Here is an 8,227-nt window from a genome sequence, read left to right as displayed (position 1 = left end):
TTTGAGTACTCCTGTCAGTCAGTACTCTGCCCTATTGGCACGTGTTTCACCTCAGTATCCCGGTTGTAGAAGTTCAAAGCACGCCTCGCAGTAACCCATGGCAATTCCTCAAAAAAAAAATCAAGGCATGCTATGCAAGAAGCATTTAGCATCTGAATCATTTCTCTTTGAGATCCATCAGCCGTTTTCCCTCCTTGTCTCAGCTCAGGTACAAATGCAGGAAGGAGAAACAGGATCGCATTCACACTTAGCCAGCTTGTTTGTATTAGCATTTACACGGAGGTTCACAATTGAGAGGCCTGATAAGCAGAGCCTGGGGATAATCATCAGTTACACTAAAGGTACTGTTTCTTCAGCTGACACTAAAAGCCTATATTTAGCTAATTCCACTCATCTAAGACTTGACCAAGGTTTGTTGATTCACTGGAGTCACTAAAAGTATTTGAAAGCGCTGGTTATTGCCTCCTGCACCTCTCCATTTCATAACAAGGCATTTGTATAATCTATGTCGCCCAACAAAACCAATGCATGCCCAAACACAGGTTAGATCTTTGTTCCCAGAAATGTTTTCACTTCTAGAGGTACCTCACAGGAGTCTGGGTACTTGCAGCTGATAAAGAAATCATTTTATATTGTTAGACAGAGACAACTGTAAAGTAAGTTTGTTGACCACATGTATGCACACAACTCCCTGAGGATACACCTAGGACAGGCTAAGAAAGGAGTTCTGGATTCCACCCCTGTTTACCTTTTAATGAAAGGATACAATATTGCCGTGTAGCCAGGTGGTGTAGCATTTTTAAACAGCTTTTGTCACATTCAATTTGGAAATTTCTGCTGTCACTGCTTGAACAGACATAGATTGGACTCTAAAAGCTCCAGACACTAATTTGTATTAGCTAAACACTGCATCATATGCTTCTCTCACCATTGAAATTCAATGTGTTTATGAAGTTACTCAACATTTTGTAGTTGCCTGGTAAACATTTCTATCAAAATAGTACAACAGCACATCAGCTGGCTCAATATTAGGAATAGTTCTATAGCACCACAAAGGGAACTCAATAGTTCTCAATTGACAATACATCACCAAGTCTGTCTAAGTTCTTATTAGGGACTTCATCTGAGGAAAAATGTTCATATTTCCAATTAATTTCAAATGGGTACTCAACCTCATATAGGAATAGCTTATTTTGGCTTAAATGGGCTAAATCAAAAGAATTTATGGTGCTTTCAGGGCAAAAATGACTATGCATGTTCTTCTAACATCTGAATTTAAGCAAGTGCAGGTCTCATTTAGAGAAGCTCCTTGAATACTAACTCATACCTGAATTGAGGAAATGTCAACAAGCATACGAAGTTATCCTTAGTCAAAGGGATAAGAATTCATTCCCTGAATTCACAGTAACTCAGTATGCCAGTGAGGACACTATTACATTTAAAGGTCAGTAAAGCTTAAATATCAAGTTTCACAGGTTGTGTATAAAAGACTGATTTCCTAGACCCGTCCTGCTTCTAGAAATGCAAGTTCTGCAGACACTTTTAAACCTGCTTGTTAAGAGAACAGCATAACAGCCATGCTACACAAAAACTAACGACATGGAAGAAATTCTGGAGCATCACTTCCCAGGGTAAGCAGGCATGAACACCAGAGAGTTGAGTTGCGGCCCATTGGAACACAGAAAAGACTACATAACAAAGTATCACAGGGAAAGGCTGACATTCCTTCTACTATGTTGCAACATATAGACACTTTATAACATAAGGATGATATTTTTTATGCCTTCCTGTAGTTGCTTGTTTCTGTTACTGGGTGAATTCTGGCTTTATTTCACCCTTTCTCTGCATCATTGTACTAACACTAGCTTGTTCTCTCACACAGAATTTATAATATGCCCTTTAGGAAGGGACATTACAAAAAGCCACAATAAGGATCTTTTAAACAGAAGAGTAACTTTCATCTTCAAGATATATGGCCAGCATTGCAATAGAAGGTACATATTTATCCTAAAGCACATCTCCTGTGAAAACTCACTAAATTATTATGCAAATAGCAAACAAGAAATCCTCAATAGGTAAAAGTTTATCCCTTTATTTTTATCAAAACACAATCTAGAATTCTGAAATCCAGAGGATCCTTCTCTTCACTCCCCCCCCCCGATATTTTTAATATAGAGTGCTTAAATGGAGGATCTAGAGCACCTATTTTTTTTTTTCCTCTTAACTACTGCTATAGAAAAGGGGCATTACCTCACATACCACAGAAATAATGAGCAAATCACCTTCCTTCTCTCTCCTTGCATAATCTAAAAGCAGAAAGATACAGCTAGAAAACTCACCATCACGGAGCTCATTACTTATCCAAACTGTTCAACCCCATACACACATGCAGGTATAACCACCTCCATGCTCTTTAGCAGAATTCCATAACCAAGCAAGTTAACAGAAAAAAAACCCAAACCAAAAATCAACCAACCGAAAAACTAAAACTTCACCAAAACAGAAAAAGTAAATCCATAGCAAAGAAAAAAAAAAAAAAACAACCTCCAAACATCCAACCAAAATAAAAATCAACCAAAAAGCCTTTTAAAGGCAACAAAGCTTCTCTTTAAAAAGCAAAGGAAATTATTCTACTAAGAATTAATGAGTACTGCATTAGCAAAGGCCAGAAAGGACCTTTAAGACTACCTCATTCCAGACCATACACTCAAAAAAAAAAAGCCCCAAACAAAAAAACAAACAAGAAAAAAAAAACCCCAAAAACCCCACCCCCCAAAAAACAAACAAGGGGAAAAAAAAACAAAACAAACCACCAAACAACCACACCCCCAACAGAACAAAAATCCCAAACTAACTTAAAGAAATATACAATATTTTTACTAATTCAACTCCTCATAGAAGAGCTATCCCTCATACTGTTAAGTATAACTCAGCACACCCACCTCCCTTACGCCTACCATACTGCTTTCTCCTCCCATCCTCTTTTTATCTGTGAAAGTGAGCATTTTCAGGTGATATAGGCAGCATTCACAGCTGCAAATTTGTTATCACATACACCTAAACGTAAGGAGAAATTAATGCACAATGCTATTGACTTGTCCTCTTGTCTGTTGATGCTGTTGATAGACCTTATGTCAGTTCTAGAAAGTAAAAGAGTAAATAAGGTTTTGGAGTCCCTTTCCTGTGAAGAAAACACAAATTTCATAGTGCAGATACCTTGCTAATGAAATCACTTTATGCAGAATATCAAAATCATTAAAGAACAAACAGATAAAGAGAACTAAATAGAAAATTAACTGTGAGGTTCAGATCTGCTCAGATTCAGATTGCTTATTTGTGCAATAAGCACTGGCAATATTGCCATCTACTAACTGCTTTTGAATTTCAAGAGGCTGAATATTCAAACTGCTGAATATTCTTCCTTAATTGTTGCTGGAAAGTGCTAAGACTAATAGTGGCTTTGTTTTAATGCTATACAATAGTCTGGGAGCTGGTGAAAATTTCCCTGAATGCTTATGTTGATGGTAACACATGGCAGTGACTTCATTTTAAGTAGTAATAGGCTGGTATATTGTCTGCCTATCATTTCTCTGTGCAGTGTCTTCATCTCTGTCATGTGTGTAAACATATTTCAGCTGTATCATATTGTGCCTGGGACAGGTGTACCCACCCACTGAACCTCTTCTGTTGCTGTCTGAAACTGGTTGCCTGTGCAGCTGTGTGCCTGGCAGTTTGATAGCCAGGAAAACCTGCCCTCAGTGCACAGCACCTAAATGCAGATGCAGTTTGTATTGAAAGTAGTGTAATTCAGTAGTTCTAATGCTTGTCTTTAAACAAATAGCTAGAAGCATCAATATTCAAATATTTTCTTTGTAAAACATACTTTTTAAAGAGCTGTTAAGACTAGGAAAGTGGATTAGAAGAAAACTGCAATGGTAGGTATAGTGTAATGAGAGCAAAGTAATTAACTTTTCCTATTTGTATTTAAGGTTTTAACAGACCTAAAGAAAATGGAACACATTCACCTTTAGAAGAACTTACATGTCTGACACTAGCTTTTTCAGTCTAAATACCATTTATTGGTGACTGCTAGAGTACCTGGAGTCTTTCAGTGCTCATTGTTTGCAAAGATAGATCAGTTTAAATTATGCTTGCTTTTACTGAGACAACTGAATGATATTCTCTGTATCTGGCAATGCCTGATGAAAGATTTTTTTTTTCTTTTTTTGAGAAAATCTGACAGATATTTATGACATTCAAAAACATAGATTAAAAAAGTAACCATCCATCACAATATATTTCCCAGAGCCACAGATCTCCATATCAAGCACAATACTACTAACTTACTTGCATCTGCTTTACTTTGTTTTATCTTATCTACTTCTAAGCTAAATACTGAAGCTGAGTGGAAGGCAAACTTGTAAAAAGTAGCAGACAGGCCTTCTCAACCTATAAATGATATTTTAATAGCTCTGTATTAGAATGCTTGCAAATTGCTAGGTTTAAATATTTTTGTTCTTAACAACAGTATAATTTACAGAAATTGGTATGAACATAGGTAATTTTTTGTTTTCAGTAGAGTAGTAGGAAACTTTTGCCATGCTAGTGGGAAACAGTTTGCTGATGGGAAGTCCCCAAATGAAGTGTAGGAAACATTATGCTGGTAGGAAGTCCCTAGATGAGGAGCATTACAAGACATGGATGAGCACGATGGCAGAGTATTATAGTGTTCCAACAAATCCAGAAGAGTGAATCTTGAACTGCTATAACCTATAAATCACTTCCTTGTTTCTTCTCTGTCTCAGGAGCTGAGCAGCTCACAGCTGATAAGACATTCTGGTTCCTGCATGATTCACCCTCCCTCCTGATTCCCTAATTAACCCTTGATCTCTCAAGCAAGCAAAAACCAGTGAGCACTGGCTATCTGTGCAAACATCTCATCAGTGCTAGTTTTTGCCTATCTGGTGTACCATGTGTTGTGTTATTAAATAAAGATATATCTGCATAAGGAAAATGCATCAATTTATTTAAAATCCAATTTAAATCTAATTTATACTGCCATGAGACACTGTACGAACACTATTTTGATTTGACAGTGGTGGGTTAGCTTCAATATAAACTGATTTTAATCTTTGGAGGCTAATTGATATAAAGCAGCATCCTCATAATTATTTGTATTAATTAGAAAACAAAGACAAACAGGGGGAGATTTCCCTTAGAATTAATACCTATCAGCTTGAATTTCCTGTCTGACTGAGTCCTGGCAATTAAAAAATTGCCAATGAACAAAACTAGACAAAATAAATGGAATTATGAAGTCTATAGATAGTTCACTGCTCAGAGGACAAGACTGCTCACCATTCCTTTAGCCATACCAATAAAAGTTTTAATAACAGAAAGAGTGATCAGTGATCTCAGGATGGATGCATCTGAGGAGATGTGTAGTTATCAGCATGGAGATGAGGTCTTTGGCAATTCTATTTGACTTTATTTCCTCTGTACAGGAATTGCCAGCAAGTTGTGGATCAGCAATCTCATTATTGCAAAGTCATGAATGTTCCTTCTCTCTTCATCCGTTGTTAGGGTGGATATATCACAGGTGTAATGTACCACAACATTTTTTTGCAGCACAGCAAACCTGGGTGTCAAAGAACAGAATCAAAGATGAGCAAAGGTTTCTTGTTACTGCTCTTAAATCTAGTCAAAAAAGATCATAATTTAGAAGTTTTTATGCATCTATGATTTTTTTTCAGAAATACCGCTTGAAAAAAAATTAAAAATTAGTCATTATCTTTCCCAAATACCAAAATATCCATTCTACCACACTGACTCAATATTACATTCCAGAAATTACATACATTTTCTTTTTTAGGGCCTGTGTTTTACTGGTAACTTGTAAAAATTTATCATATTTTATCCAGATGAAAATACTGCATTATATATACTTCACATATTTTGTCCTCTTACATGCAACACTGCCTTTGGTAAAGGAAGCAAATTCTTCTCTACACCTTTCTGTCATAATTTTTCCTGGAGCCATCAGTGTCGATGTGCTGGCTGAACACTCACATCTCTTAATATTCCTGTTTCCTTGCCTCACCCCACTTGCTGAGCAGATTTCTTCAGGAATATCATATTCATGCAGGTGGTGTCTGGGAGAGCAAAGTGTTTGAAGGGCAGGATGAAGCATGTTTCTTGTCACTGGAGTGATTAAGGAGCAAGCTAAAAAAAAAAATTAAGGAGAAAGTCACTGTTACATTTTTATTCCCCATTAAATTGCCCATGGCATTATATTTGCTTTTTAATCAGTTTTAGTCCATGATATATTCAATATCAGGGTTAAATAACAGGCATCTTGGAAGGCTGTCTGACAGCTGTCTGGCATGGCAACAGTCTATCTTACTGGACCCTACAGCACTTTCTTATTTCCAGATTTGACTCTACACCCCAAAAGCAGGCAACCTGGACCAAGAGAAGGGTTTACTTCATGCATAGTCCTCATCTTTTCAGTCCCTTCCTTGGTTTCTGCGCAGGTCTGTGAGTCCTTTGACACATCAATCAGAAGGCCATTGTGGACAAAGATCAGACAGGCTGGTACGAAGGAAGTGCCTCAGTGATTCACCAGTGAGTGTTGGGACCTCATGTTGTCCAAAGAGAAGAGCAATATACAGAGTGTCAGATCTGCTGAGTACTCATACGATATTACAATAATAGTCAATGTCCATTACGCTGAGAGCTCAGAAAAAGAGAAAGAATAAATGTAATGACATAGGACTAATAGAAGTGTTGCCCCCTAAAATGATCAGCATTGACAAGGAAGCAGTGTGTTTTAGTAAAATCATAGCTGAGACATTGTTACTAGTTGTGCTTTAATATATCCAGACTCCAAATCTCACCTGATTCTTTTATATCTCCAGCCCCAAGTGTGGTCTCTCACTCTTCCCAGCATCAAAAATCACAAATTCCAAAGTCTCCTGGTAGTCAACCACGTCTCTATTTTAGGTTTTCTATGATACTTCCTGCCTGAGGAGAGAAGGCAAGTCAAAAAAAGGCATTGAGCTGATGAGAGAGACAGAGGGAGAAAGCTGGTTCAGGGTCTGAGTATGAATTCTTAAGTTCTGAGCTTTAGGTAGCTTCTCTCAAGCATCTTTTTTCTTCTTTTCTTCAAACAGTGGTTTACTTAAGCCTATCTACACAAACAGCTGGTTTAGCACCTCAGCTTATTATACCAGCTGAAGATCTGGACGAGCTACATTCTAAATGATTCCCAAACTACTTAGTTCACTGCAGATTACTTAAATAGCCAAACTTATTTTAAGAGTACTGAGTAGTTATTTCTGCCACGGTATTTATGTCAAAAGTTTTAACAGTTCCGAATATATCTCGAGTCTCCCAAGAGACCTAGACTTTAATAGCAAAATATAGTAGAAACCAAAGACTTTTGTTCTACCATGAAGAGCAAATAACAGAGCTAAATCCCATATATTTTTTCAGCTCATGCATTTAATGCTCTGTCATAGACAAGATGAATACTTCAGGTTACTCTGTCGTACATAACCTGATGGCCTAGTTATCCACTACCTTATTCTTCATGGAGTCCTGAATTAAAACAGGGTTTAAGACTGTTTATGAAGTGTCCCTTGATTTAGATTTTTAGGTGGCAATGACTAACATGCTGAGATGTTGGTATGCATCATTCACAATGTTGTGAACTGCATATTTGAACCATGAGATTGACATGTGAAGCTGCATCTGCGTACCTTCAGTTCCAGGTGTGGGAAAGAAGTAGATACAGATTTCCTTAACAAAAACTAAGGAGACAAATGTTTTCAGATTTGGCACTTGAAAAGAAGACATAATAAATTTGCCTGTTGGGAGAATCCACCCAATAAAGTTGCTGCATTTTGGACAACTGACAGATTCTCTACACTGTCTTAGGTTCGAGGAATCTCCAAAGACTGAAAAATACTTATGCCAAAACCCAACATTTTTCAAGAGAGGATATACGCATTGGGTCATGTTTCTTGATGTTTTTTTTAGAAGAAAAATATTGAATTCCATTGCATCTGAAGACAAGTCCAATATCATTTTAAGGTGTTCCTCTATGATTTGGAGTGGCTTTCTCAGGTGTCAGTATTTCATAGTAAGTGGGTATACATAACTGAAAGCATATTAGTGGAAAGTGTTGGATTTTTAATTATTGTGTATTTTTAGTCTTTTGAAATCT

The 8,227-nt window shown here is 37.1% G+C and overlaps 1 long non-coding RNA gene across 2 annotated transcripts; it reads left to right on the top strand.

Moving 5' to 3' along the window:
- The first annotated feature begins 73 nt into the window (after positions 1–73).
- Positions 74–6,623, top strand: LOC146439892 (uncharacterized). Of its 2 annotated transcripts, none has more exons than XR_014850953.1 (3): positions 74–341; positions 1,883–1,994; positions 6,534–6,623. It is a non-coding gene; the product is annotated as an uncharacterized LOC146439892 (long non-coding RNA). The 2 variants fall into 2 exon arrangements; XR_014850952.1 differs by lacking the exon at positions 6,534–6,623 and adding an exon at positions 4,806–4,983.
- Positions 6,624–8,227: the final 1,604 nt, after the last annotated feature.

Source organism: Lichenostomus cassidix, chromosome 3 (genome assembly GCF_008360975.1).
Source record: "Lichenostomus cassidix isolate B80296 chromosome 3, HeHo_3.0, whole genome shotgun sequence".
NCBI lineage: Eukaryota > Metazoa > Chordata > Aves > Passeriformes > Meliphagidae > Lichenostomus > Lichenostomus cassidix.
The sequence above is the reverse complement of the archived record's forward strand: the minus strand, read 5'-3'. Positions and strand labels throughout refer to the sequence as shown.